General features: G+C 43.9%; 1 protein-coding gene across 2 annotated transcripts in view; it reads right to left on the bottom strand.

The window, feature by feature from the left end:
• Nucleotides 1-13711, bottom strand: part of KCNJ16 (potassium inwardly rectifying channel subfamily J member 16) — a 43831-nt gene that overhangs the window by 14026 nt on the left and 16094 nt on the right. The window contains exon 1 of one of the 2 annotated variants that reach the window (XM_053375415.1): nucleotides 2276-2431. The exons of the other annotated variant lie outside the window; for it this stretch is intronic. The gene's annotated coding sequence lies outside the window, so the exon portion shown is untranslated. Of the gene's footprint in view, nucleotides 1-2275; nucleotides 2432-13711 lie in introns of those variants that run through there. 2 annotated transcript variants of the gene reach the window in all.

Genomic DNA, 13711 nt, shown 5'->3' with positions numbered 1-13711 from the left:
CACTGGATATATGTGACACACTCTACACAGATTATTCCATTGATGCTAGAAAACGTTCCCTTCAAAATGCCACAAGCCACTGAAGTTTCTTCTCTCCTCCCCCTCCGCTCTTTTTATATAAAAAAAGCATATGAGCATGTTGTAGTGATGTTTGGATCAGGTTAGAGATGAGGGAAATGTAATAGATGTTCTCTAAGATGCTCAAGAGTGTGAGCTGGAATTAATGTGGATCCTATTTTCATGTTCTTATTACTAAAATGTCAGTAGGCACCAGTTACATGTTTGGGAAATTCCACTGTAATTAGTTCTTCCTAGAACTTACATCTGAACTCTTTTCTCCCCCTTCCAATTGCCTGCCCTACACTCTCAAGTGCCCTGATTCAGAGATCTAAGAGCGGGCTGTAAGCATGTGAAAGTTTGTAAGTCCTCACAGTGGAAGGAACAAAACAAAACAAGTTTATTCAGACAATAACAGGAAATGCTAAGGAGCATCACTGTAGATGTAAAAGCTGTTTTGTGACACAGGAAGACTAACCTAGTACAAAAGCACTAACAGCATGCTATAAATAATGGTGCAAGCAGTATACTGGAAAGACCAGGCATCCAAAAATTAGCCAATAGAGGCACACTGTGAGCCTGTGACTTAACATGTTCATCGGACCAAGAGATGCAATGTCATGTAATTAGGGATTGGGGCAGTGTGGGGAGGATAGTTGAGCTTTCTGGATAGAGGGGGTGAAACGAAATTCAGAGGTCAAATGGTAGGCTGAGGACAGAATCCAGTGAAGAGAGGAATGGGCAGGCCGTGGAAGCTGGTGAAAGGTTCAGGGGACCAAAGTGTGGAGAAAGAGATCAAGAAGATTAAGGCAGGGGCTCTGCTCTGACTTGTTGCATGATAAAGGCAATCAAGGGTGATATCATGAAAGGGTGGAGCTATGTCACAATAACTGGGTGGGGCAGAGCAAAGAGAAGAAGAACAATTAATAGCAAGTTGAGCCCAAGGGGATTACAAAGCCCAGCAGAAGAGCACTGGTACAAGGGACCACTCTCAGAAGAGCCAAGATTCTGATCTGAATCTCCTTGCTCCCACAACACATCCATTGTCACCAGGTAAAGGTAAAGGGACCCCTGACCATGAGGTCCAGTTGTGGCCAACTCTGGGGTTGCGGCGCTCATCTCGCTTTACTGCCCGAAGGAGCTGGCATACAGCTTCCGGGTCATGTGGCCAGCATGACTAAGCCGCTTCTGGCGAACCAGAGCAGCGCACGGAAATGCCGTTTACCTTCCCGCCGGAGTGGTACCTATTTATCTACTTGCACTTTGATGTGCTTTCAAACTGCTAGGTTGGCAGGAGCAGGGGCTGAACAACGGGAGCTCATCCCATCGCGGGGATTCGAACCACCGACCTTCTGATCGGCAAGTCCTAGGCTCTGTGGTTTAACCCACAGCACCACCCGCGTCACCAGGTACCTGACCACAAATAGCTCAGTTGCTTAGAGTGTGGTGCTGATAATGCCGTGGTTGCAAGTTTGATCCCCTTATGGGGCAGCTGCATATTCCTATATTGCAGGGGGTTGGACTAGATGATCCACAGGGTCCCTTCCAACTCTACAATTCCACAAGTCTGTGAAATGTCATGCTTCTTCTCCGTCCTTCCACAATGGTACCTCTGCACCACTGCAGCTCTTCTCCAAGATTTCCATTCCCCATTTCCTCTTCCTTCTCCCAGTCTACCAGCCTGTGATCCCCCAGGAACTTTGTCATGTTGTGCTTCTATGAACCGATGCAATTTTCTCCTCTTTGGAGCACCTACAGTTGGAGACTAGTGAGAGCAGTCCTGACTTGACATTGAAACCTTTCTCTCCACTCAGGAGCAATCCCTTGAATAGCTCAGGAGCAGCATGTGATTCCAAGCCCCTCTTTATCTGTCCCCGCACTCTCTTATCACGTGCAAAACAAATATATCATTATCATCTGCACACATGGTAGCTCTCTTGCCGTTTGCGGTTTTGAAACAAAGCTTGGGTGCTGAAAGAGTTACAAACCTGAACAAAATGGCATCACGTAAAACATACTCAATCCCAATTTTATTCTCCCTTGGCTTTTGATTATTGTGGGAAGGTGGGAAGAATTAATCCATATGGGCAGTTTTTCCCAATCTCATCAGTGCAAAATCCACAAAGGGGTCTAAAACCTATATTCAGCCCAGCTACGAAGCCTGCCGTTTCGATGCAGCCGCTTGTGTCTCAGTTCTGGGGGTCCCCAATACACTCACCAGTTTGTTGGCCAAGAGGGCTGCTGCGTCCACCAAGTACCAGCTAGAGCTTGCTAGCTAAAGAGCCACAGCAATTACTGAAGTGGAACAAAACTGTGCTCTCCTTAATTTTCTTATTTATGTCCACACCACACCCCAGAAAGCTACAGCTCAAGCTAGCCTTTTTATCTTTGAGGTCTTGATTCTATGGGGTGCTAAGCAACCTTGGCTCCCACAGCTCATTGAGCATTTAGGACAAACAGGCTCTTCACAATAACCCTGGCAGCCATTCAGACTTGTGCTTCCGCATTAAAGTGTTAGATACTTCCAAGAAAGCAAAACAAAACTCAGAGAGACAGAGAGACAGAGAGACAGACAGAGAAAGTTGCGTGTAAAAAGGTCAGTTCAACTCTGAATCATTGTTGTGACTTTGCTAAATCCTCCTAACCGTTTTCCTGAAAATTTGGTTCTGATGTTCTGGTTGATTTCGTATGTTTTAACTTTTGCTGGGTTTTTTTTTTTTTTTGGTTCAGGTTTTGTTTTGGTTTGTTGTTGTTGTTTATTTTTTTAAAAAAAAATGTGTATGCTTTATGCATTACCCCCCCTTCAAAACAAGACGAAACATGGATTGAGTTTTAATTGATTTTGTAGTTATGTATTTTGGGCAACACTTCAAGCATCAGCACGACAGAGGATGAGACAGACAAGTGTTTGAAATAAATAAATAAATTTGGCTCTCTAAAAATATACAACATGCCAGCCTTTTAGGAGGCAGACAATTAAAATAATCTGTGTTTGTTTTGTGTCAGGCTCTGCTTGAACATGTGACCATCCCAAAGGAAAGTTTCAATGTTTCTACTGCTTCTGATTAAAGCTGCCCTAGAACTAGTCTCCAAGACTCTTCTTACACCACAAAAGATGAAATAGGACTGGACCAGGGCCGAGCTGAATCCAGAATGCATCTCTCTCTCTCCCCCTCACTCTCTCTCTCTCTCTCTCTCTCTCTCTCTCTCTCTCTCCCTGAAATTTTCCCAGTGCAAAAACTCACACAAATATATGTGTCACATTTCAGTGATCATTTGAAAGGGGGTAGAGGGATTGAAACTGATAAAAAGAAATGTATTCCCATTCAGAGCGATGGCAGGAAGCAGTGCTTTCCCTCCGATTTGTCTCTGTGACGCCTTAGTCAAACCTGAGCAGCCATGTGCAGCTGTGACATCATGATTCTGATGCCATGACCCCTGATTGGTTGGATCACATAGCAAGAAGATTTCAGGGGCGAGGTGAGCCAAAGTGGCATTGAACAGCAATGAACAGGAGAATGCTAAGTTTGTTGATTGAAAAAGGAGGCTTTCAAAGAACATACAGGGAGGCAGACTCCCCTTCTCCCACCAAAAACAGCCATGAAAATTTGGCACAGCCCCAGACTCTACAAACGTCTGGGCTCAATGCAAACCCAGTTGTATTTTTTTGCTACACCAACACTTCCCCTCTTCCCTTGCAAGGCACAGCTGTCCTACCCAATGAGACTTATTACAAATAGATCATGGGTCTGGTCCAATGACATCCCCATAGCCCAGTGGTTTTCAACCAGTGTGCTGTGGCACCCTGGTCAGGGGTGCCACAGGCAACACTGGCCTCTGCCCCTCTTCCATCCCCTTCCTTCCTTTGATGCTCTCTCAGGTCTCTGCCTCCCAGCACAGCTGTTTGTTGCAGCAGCCCTGGCTACAAGCTCCCCAGGTGAATGATGCATCTGGGGCTGGCTAGGGGGTGCTTCCCAGGCCCCTGCAAGGCAGTGAGGAGATGGGGGGCAGCTCAGAGACCAGGGACAGCAGCTGCAGCTGCCCAGAAGACCCCCAAGGAGAGGGGATTGGAGAGGAGGCCAAGGGAACACTCAACAAGGGAGAGTGTTTGAAAAGGGTTGAGGGGCTGCTGGCTCTGCAGGCAAGGGGAGACATAACTGGGTTCCTGAGCCCCACAGGGGTGCAGCAGAAAGAATGCAGTTGGTTAAGGGAACCATGGACCCAAATAGGTTGAAAACCTTTGCCATAACCTATTGAATTTCAACCAGCCTAAACATTCAGAGGGACACGGGTGACGCTGTGGGTTAAGCAACAGAGCCTAGGACTTTCCGATCAGAAGGTTGGCAGCTCGAATCCCCGCAACAGGGTGAGCTCCCGTTGCTCAGTCCCAGCTCCTGCCAACCTAGCAGTTCGAAAGCACGTCAAAGTGCAAGTAGATAAATAGGTACCACTCTGGCGGGAAGGTAAACGGTGTTTCCGTGCGCTGCTCTGGTTCGCCAGAAGCAGCTTAGTCATGCTGGCCACATGACCTGGAAGCTGTACGCCGGCTCCCTCGGCCAATAAAGCGAGATGAGTGCCGCAACCCCAGAGTCAGCCACAACTGGACCTAATGGTCAGGGGTCCCTTTATCTTTACCTTTAAACATTCAGAACAGAGATGCACTGCACACATTCACTAGTGCCGTGTGCAGCGCATGGCCTTACTCTCTGTTTTGCTCTCTGCCCTGCAAACCAAGCAGAAGGTGCAGGTTTCATTTTCATGGGACAGGCTTGCAACCAGCTTTTGGAGCAGCCACACCGCTTCTTGACCCAGGGAAAAGAGGTGCAAGCAAATGTCAAAGCAGTGCCCAAGATACTACTACTTCTTATGCAGCCCATGGGCACCCCACTGCCAGAGGGAATTTTGTAATGATGCACTAGTTTCTGCACTGATCTCCAATATCACAACTACCTGTCTGGAGAGAAATCCTTTTATCTTCCATTGCCGAGCGTCCTCTGCCAAGGAAAATCACAGAGGAGGCAGAGTTGCCTGGACCAAAAGCATTTCCCAGGGTGCCACTTTCACCTGGCGGGTGCGTGTCACCCTCCCAACTCATGAAAGAGGTCACCCTGGAAGAGAGAGAAAACACTGCAAGAGAGAAATGGCGCCTTACAGGTCCTTCCCATCAGGGATTGGGCAAAGCAGGCTGAAGAAATGGAATGTGTCACATGGAGTGCCCAGCCGACTCTTTCTGAGCTAGGTAATCATGGCTTAGGAAGAGAGGAAGGCAGTGGATATCTCAGACACAGCAGTTTTGTTTGGGAGGAGGGCTAATGGAAATTGAAAGTTTTAAGGCAAAGCATAAACTATAGAAACAGTATGCATAACACACTGCTAACAGTAAACTGCTTGCATAATATGCTTGCAGTATATTTATTTGTTCAAAGCATTTGTTCAATCAAAAATTTCCTGGGCAGTTTTACAGTTGCTCAGAAAAGCAAAAACAAAACAAAATAAAACCCACAAGGATTATTTTACTATACTACTCATGGTGTTAGAACTACATTTTACTTATCCGTATTTGAGTAACACAATGGCATGGGTGGGGGGTGTATTTGTCTATTCCCCTTGTACAGTTTCCAGTTGGGTCATCCCATTCAGACAAATTGCTGGAACATCTCAGCATGAATGTTTCCATCCCACCCCATCTGTATTCTAATGACTTACGGCTTCCCATCCTATCCATTCTGTCCTTCTGACATCTCTTCCTGAATGTCTTGCTGCTGCTGTCCTTTCCCAAAGCTGTCACAATGGATGCAGTGTTCCACTTCTCTCTTTTCAGGGCGGCACACGCAATGCACTTTCTTCCAAGCCATAGAGCTCAGCTTTCCCAGGCAGGAAAGAAGTGCAAAATTTAAGGAGAAGCATTCACAATGAAGAAAATCTCAATTACTTGTCCTGAACTGATGCTGAAACCGCTTGTCCTTATCTGACTCTTCATCCATCTGTCATTTTAATATTTCTGAACACATTCTCAATGAGGTCTGATTAATATATTTCTGCCAAAAAAGTTCCTGCATTTCTTGGCAACACAATTTTCAGAGTAAGTGTTCTCATAAGTTTTAGCTAGATTCTATTACAGTACAGTGGTGCCTCGAGTTACATACGCTTCAGGTTACAGACTCCGCTAACCCAGAAATAGTACCTTGGGTTAAGAACTTTGCTTCAGGATGAGAACAGAAATTGTGCAGCAGCGGTGCAGTGACAGCTGGAGGCCCCATTAGCTAAAGTGGTGCTTCAGGTTAAGAACAGTTTCAGGTTAAGAACAGACCTCCGGAACGAATTAGGTACTTAACCCGAAGTACCACTGTATGTTGGTTTCACCTGCAAAATATACACAGGTATGTGCACATATTCCTTTGTCAGATGCTGGGATCCAGCTACTTAGCATTTCACTCAGCCTTAAAGGTAAGAGAAGGAAAGAACAGCAAATCTTTTTCTCAATGGTAGTGCTAGGATTGGTCAAACGATACTGTACCATGTCCACAGTCGCTGAACTGAGATCTTTTATATTACTTAAGCAATTGCTCTGCATGATATTAAACTAAGAATTTGCTTCGAAGTTTCATCTCTTAACCCCCAATGGCAAAATAAATCATTTTACATTAATTCGCATAGCGGAGCCTGGAGCCTTAAGTATACACATGCATTTCACAGTCTGAAAGGTCATAAAACTTTTCTTTCTTTTTTTACCATCAAACACTGTGCAGCTGAAGGTTTGTTCAAAATGCTAAACTGTTTTCATTCTTCGTTTGCAAATGTGCAAGCCAAATGCTCTCGAAGTTCCATGGTTACAGATCAGGTTCTGTTCGCTTTGATTCTTGTTTAATGTGCTGAGTATTCGTAACATTTTCCATAGAGAGTGATGTCAGCCTTGTTATGTCTATGCCTAGCAGTTCTGTATGGAACTACAGGTGATATGCTGGAGTTTTGTAGGTAACATTTCTTGAATACATGACGGTGTTCAGTACAGTGGTACCTTAGTTCTCAAATGCCTTGGTACTCAAACAACTTGGATCCCAAAGACTGAAAACCCAGAAGCAAATGTCCCAGTTTGCGAACCTTTTTCGGAAGTCGAATGTGCTCTGTTTTGAGGTTACTCTTCCAATTTGAGTGCCACACTTCTGTTTCGAGTGTTATGCTGAGGTCTGTCTGTTTTTGCTATTTATTTTGCGTTTTTGTTTTTGCAGCTCTCTTTTTCTTGTGACTCTGCGGAACCCAGTTCAGCTACTGATTGACTGATTGTGTGACTGCAGTACATTGTTTACTGCTTTCATTTTATGGATCAATGATCTTGTTAGATAGGAAAACCCATGTTTAATTGCTATTTTACAGGTTGTTTTTAAAAATTTGGAATGGATCAATCCATTTTGCATTACTTTCTATGGGAAAGCACGCCTTGGTTTTGGAATGCTTTGGTTTTGGAATGGACTTCTGGAACGGATCAAGTTTGAGAACCAAGGTACTGCTGTAATAACTACCTTCACTTTCCATTCTAGAAACATTTCTCTGCTTTTTCTGCAGAGGCATGTGAGCGGCATAGTAGTTTCTAAAGCCTGCCAATATCACCTTTATAATATCATGTTCTATATGTTTACAGATATATACAGGGGGCAGCATTGGATTGAGACTATGATTCATTTCATGGGAATGGTCACACTTTGACTGCAATCCTATACATGTTTACATATCTCTCGCTTGGACTACTGCAATGCGCTCTATGTGGGGCTACTTTGAAGGTGACCCAGAAACTACAACTAATCCAGAATGCAGCAGCTAGACTGGTGACTGGGAGCGGCCACCGAGACCACATAGCACTGGTCTTGAAAGATCTACAGTGGCTCCCAGTACATTTCTGGGCACAATTCAAAGTGTTGGTGCTGACCTTTAAAGTCCTAAATGGCCTTGGCCCAGTATATCTGAAGGAGCGTCTCCACCCCCATTGTTCTGCCCAGAAACTGAGATCCAGCTCTGAGGGGCTTCTGGCGGTTCCCTCACTGCGAGAAACCAAGTTACAGGGAACCAGGCAGAGGGCCTTCTCAGTAGTGGCACCCGCCCTGTGGTACGCCCTCCCATCAGATGTTGAAGAAATAAACAACTACCAGACTTTTAGAAGACACCTGAAGGCAGCCCTATTTAGGGAAGCTTTTAATGTTTAACAGACTATTGCATTTTAATATTTTGTTGGAAGCCGCCCAGAGTGGGTGGGGCATAAATAATAAATTATTGTTGCTGTTGTTGTTGTTGTTTAATGGGACTTAATTCTGAACAAACAGGCACAGATAGGATTGTGCTCCATCAATATTATGGAATTCTTGCCTGGCACCACAGCCAGTGAGATGTGGCAGTTGGCTCTTGGCCAGGAAGACCTGGGTTCAAATCCCTGCACTGAGTGACCTTGATCCTTTCAGTATTTCTCTCAGCCTAACCTTGCTCAAGCAAAGGTTATTGTGAGGGCATGTGGAAATGTAAAAATTGTATATGTACACAGCCTTGAGCTGCCTGAAGAGAGAGAAAAGCAAGATACCCATGTAATAATTAATAATGCCAACTTATTTCTTAAAAAAAAACAATCTCTTTGCTGAGCCCTGCGGTATATAATTGTTGGCTTTGTAGTGAGCAAATAGGAGGTGACCAAGTCAGCTGCTCCACCCCTAATTAATTTTGGATTGGAATAGGTTTGCTTTATAGTGTTGTTATGTCAGTCAGAGACTCTCTTTATTCCTCCAAGGCAAACATGATGAAATGAGTGAGCAGATCTTATCGCAAAGGACTTTAACTGGGATATCTAAATAAAGCATTAGAAATAACAGGCTCAAGAAAAATCAGTCTAAACCGGCCTTGAAGTGGTTTTATTGCCATTAAGCAACTCCTGAAGAATGTTTTGGGAAACAAAAAGTTTCTTGGCCTTCCTTATAGATACAGTTCATCTCTGAGAAGTTAATGTGTTACAGCCTAATGTTTTACAGTCTATACAATTTATTACAGATTAACTGTTTTAAAGTGTTTTGCTGGAACACAGTCCCACCAAAGTGAGATGAATTTATGCCAGGAGTTTATGCCTTTAAGAATATTTTTTTAAAACTCTTATGTGCTGTATGTGAATGGAAGAATCTCTAGCCTGTCTTGAAATGGTCTTCCTGTTTTGTTTCGGTTTTTTTAAGAAAGACTGGGCCTACAACAATCCAACACATCCAATGTCCTATCAAGATTATCATGTCATTCACCAAGTTTGAATGGACTAGACGCTTAGTCATAAAATGGTCATTCCACACATAGTCAGGTGTCCAGTTCAGCAGCCTAACTCAGGTATTCAACAGCGAAGTAAAAATAAATATTGAGGCTTTTCATACATGTAGCCAGCTACCATGGGATCTTCCCCTGGCTGCCCCTGAGTGCAGGGATTATCTTTGGCTCCAAACCTTGTCTTCTCTAGGCTATGATGCTCCTGGTAGCAGAGATTAAGAATTTGCTGGGACCCCAAAACCAGCAAAGGGCCTACTTCCCCAAGGACCCACCACTGCTCTTACTCGGAATGGAGAACTCAAGGAGGTTCAGGAAGAACTTTCTGACAGGGAGAGCTGTTTGACAGTGGAACGGCCTCCCCCGGGAGGTTGTGGGCTCTCCTGCCCTGGAGGTTTCTAAGCAGAGGTTGGCTGGGCATCTGTCATGGATGCTTAAGTTGAGATTCCTGCATTGCAGGGGGTTGGATTAGATGACCCTTCCAACTCTACAATTCTATGATTGGTCAGAATAGTGTGATGAAAAACCTCTCTTATTTTAAGTTAACGGGGCACACTGGGATTACTTTGTTTGAAGGGCCCCTATATTCTGGCACCAGAAGTCCTTGATGTTCCCAGCCTCATTTCTACTACAATTGATCACATTTAGGCAATAAACGGAAGCTGTCTGTGGCTCAGTTCATGAAGGTAATCAGAGCCACCCCAAATTATGAATTTAGTCTCTTTGCTGCTTCTGCCTCACGCTTAAATGTGCAGTCCTAGCTAGTGCAGATGCAAAGACTTCATCAGAAACGTTTAGGAGTCTTACCTACATATATACTTATATCATTAATTAAGATCTCACTAGGTAGGAAAAGGGGATGTGGGTGGCGCTGTGGGTTAAACCACAGAGCCTAGGGCTTGCCAACCAGAAGGTCAGCGGTTCGAATACCCGCGACGGGGTGAGCTCCCGTTGCTCGGTCCCTGCTCCTGCCCACCTAGCAGTTCGAAAGCCCATCAAAGTGCAAGTAGATAAATAGGTACTGCTCTGGCGGGAAGGTAAACGACGCTTCCATGCACTGCTCTGCTTTGCCAGAAGCAGCTTAGTCATGCTGGCCACATGACCTGGAAGCTGTACACCGGCTACCTCGGCCAATAAAGTGAGATTAGCGCCGCAACCCCAGAGTTGTCGGTGACTGGACCTAACAGTCAGGGGGCCCTTTATCTTTAGGTGGGAGAAATTGACTGCTGAATTGACATAATAACAGTGAGAAGGCATAGCTCCCCTTTCTATGTCCTCAAAGTGAAGGATCACCTCTAGAATGACTGAATATTTTATTTAGTTTTATAGAAACCATATTAACACATGGCTTGTAGGTTTTGTTTGGCAACCTGGATCAGATACCACTGGCAGATTTGAAAAGGCTATGTTCTTCAGAAACAGAGTACATCAAGAGTATCAAGTGGTCTATCGCCATGGAAGGACTACCTAAGTAGAGAACACAAGGAGCTCTTGTAGCACTTGAATCTCTCTGCTTCAGAAGACAACTGTCGTGTTTATTGGAGTTTGCACTCTGTGCAGGAAGCACAGATAAGAGAAAACAATTTGGAAAAGGGCCAGCAATGTTATAAGAAGTGAAAAACAAGCTGCAGGCGGTGACGTCACAAAGCATCCTGAGGAAAACAGAAAAGGGGGGATCTTTGCTTCCAACAAATACTAAATGGATGAAGTTATCTTGCAACTCATTGTTAGCAAACATTCCTTAAGGGAACAGACATCTCTATGCTTCTTTGCAAGCCAATCTGCAAAGTGCATCAGCACAAGTGTCAACAAGTGAGCAACAGGTTGACGTTATTATGACCCATTATGTCCCAATGACAGCCACTGAAACTTTGGGTGTTTTTCAAACCAGGAACTCGGATCTCTTTGTTCTTACCCATCAAAATCTATTATGAGGGCATTCTTCCAATCACACACCCTGAACTGTTTATGAATTCTTCACTAACTTCCAAGTACACTTCCCATTCAATAAAAAAGAAAAAAATGGCCATTGTCTAGCTCACTGGTACTTTTTCTTAATGGCAGAATAAGTCAAAGGAAAGAGCAAAGATTCCTGGGCAAGGATGGAGCTGTATTGCACACAAAAGGGGTGGGCAGGGGATGCTTGCTCTAGAGACATGGAAAAACCAATAAGCCAGCTGTAAAAGAAGGCAAAAAGGCTTAATTGTCTCAATGAGACTTGTTACAAGTTGAAAGTATCTTTCTTTGATGATTAGACCAATGGTTTATTCAAGACCTAATAAGATGTTAGTTAATTTAATGTTAGTTAATTTGTCCTTTGCTTTGACCTGACCTGGATGCACTGCAAAACTAAGGATTGGTGTACAACCTGGGCCAGCATAAGTTGTAGTAGAGTTGCAGTTTAGCAACATATGAAGGGCCACAGGTTCCTCCCCCTCCCATGTAAAGATTAGTCATCTCTCAATATGAAGAGTTCAGCCCATGGCACATTATGTGCTCTAGTGATATGCTATGGTCTGCTATTGATGTTTGAGGGGGTCTTGCATTCCAGACAGGTCTGACTATATCCCACCTGCAACTGGCTATAATGCAGAGGCTCAGTCCCCAAAGTCCCCATTTAGGGCAAGCTGTGGGGCTGATTTTTGCCACTCTGTAGTATTGGACCCTACAATTCAGCTTTCATAAACATTGGTTGGAGTCCATTGTCCTTATCCATAACTCCAGCTATTAGGTATTCTGGCTTGACTTAAAACCAAGTCCAAAAGCAGTCATTCATTATAAATTATTTTACCAAACACTTTGCGTCCCATTAAGAATTGCCACCCTTACAGAAATAGCATTGTCCCATCAGGAGAGACTCTATAAATCACTGGCAGCTGCTCTGGCACTGCTATTTTTCATAGTAATTAAAATACTTAGAGCTGTTGCAACACCTGTACAACCGCATTCCACAAGTTGCTCAAAAGGTTCCAATTCCATTTTGGATTATTGCTATGGAAACTGCGCCACCCTTTTGCTCCCACATAAATAAAATGAGAGACAGTCCAAATATTGCATTGAAAAGAACATTTATTCATGAACTGTCTGGAGTGGAGGAATGAATAGAGAACAGCTGCCTCGTACCCTTTCCTCTAACACACAAAAAATATGGAGGACCCTCTCACATTACTAAAGTCTAAAACAAACAGGCAGAATACTGTTTTCATACTTTGATCTGTGAAACAACTTATCATGGAATAAATGGATAGCCAATCAGAAAGCTTGGCTTTGGAAAGAACTAGTTGAGATTCATGAAACTGCAGAAAAATCAGTCTGGTTTTCATCGAGAGCAAAAAGCAGCAGAATGAAGCTGAAGTGTTGCTCAGGTGTGAAAGGAACTGAATAGTTTCTCCATTATAGGCACCATGAAAGTCAAGATGATTTCATGCATGGTGCCTTGTAGCAACTAGAGAAACCATCAGATGTTTGAAATAAAAATATAATCAAACAACCAGTACAGGCCAGCCTAGTAGAGGTCCCAGTGTTGATTTTCTGATGTCAAAATTCACAGTGGGACAAAATAAGAGCACTGTAAAATTTTATGTGTGTTTATTTCTATCATGTTTATTTCTATCATGATGCAATTGCTTAAACGCCACAATCAATTTCCCACAGGACCATTTTTGTTTGTCTGTTGTTGTTTTTTCATTTCGCTAGAAGAGCTACCGTTCTAGAATTTACAACTAATAAATGCCTCTCTTTCTATTGACTTGTATACACTTTATGAATATTCACAAGAAATTACTGTGTTGGTCACCAGACAAACAAGGACATTTAGAACATGACATGAGAAAAGTCAAGAAGAGAGGGAGATGTTGAATAAAGAGTGTTTAAACCCATGCACAGCATTGTGCAAAACAGGTGGAAATACTCTCCACAATTTGCGTGTTGAGGTCCCCCAAGCCACCCCTAAAAAATTCACAATTCACACATAATTTTTGTTTAAGGTTTTTGGCATAATTTTGGCCACAACTTTATTAAAAAACATAAATGTGAGTGGTTGCTTAGGTATTGGTTGTGACTATCTGTCCCCATGCCCAGGGACAGAACTGATTTCCGAATTCCAGCAAAAGCCAGTAAGGGAAAACAATATTGGGGAGAGCATGGAGCCGGGCTCCAGACCCTCATCCCCCCCCCCCGCATGTTCCCGGGGGCTTGCACGGCCCTAAGCCCCATTCAGGAGTATGGACAAAAGAATGACAAGCCCCTGGATCCCTTTAACAGAATTCCCTTTCCGCAGCAGCATTGGAGGGGCAGGCACCACCAATCCTTACCCCTCCACCAACCAATTTTTTAACCAATGCCTAACCTCAACCTTACAAGTTGTGACGAT

The sequence above is a fragment of the Podarcis raffonei genome, chromosome 2 (assembly GCF_027172205.1).
Source record: "Podarcis raffonei isolate rPodRaf1 chromosome 2, rPodRaf1.pri, whole genome shotgun sequence".
Classification (NCBI taxonomy): domain Eukaryota; kingdom Metazoa; phylum Chordata; class Lepidosauria; order Squamata; family Lacertidae; genus Podarcis; species Podarcis raffonei.
Note: the sequence above shows the minus strand (reverse complement) of the source record. Positions and strands in the feature narration are given on the sequence as shown.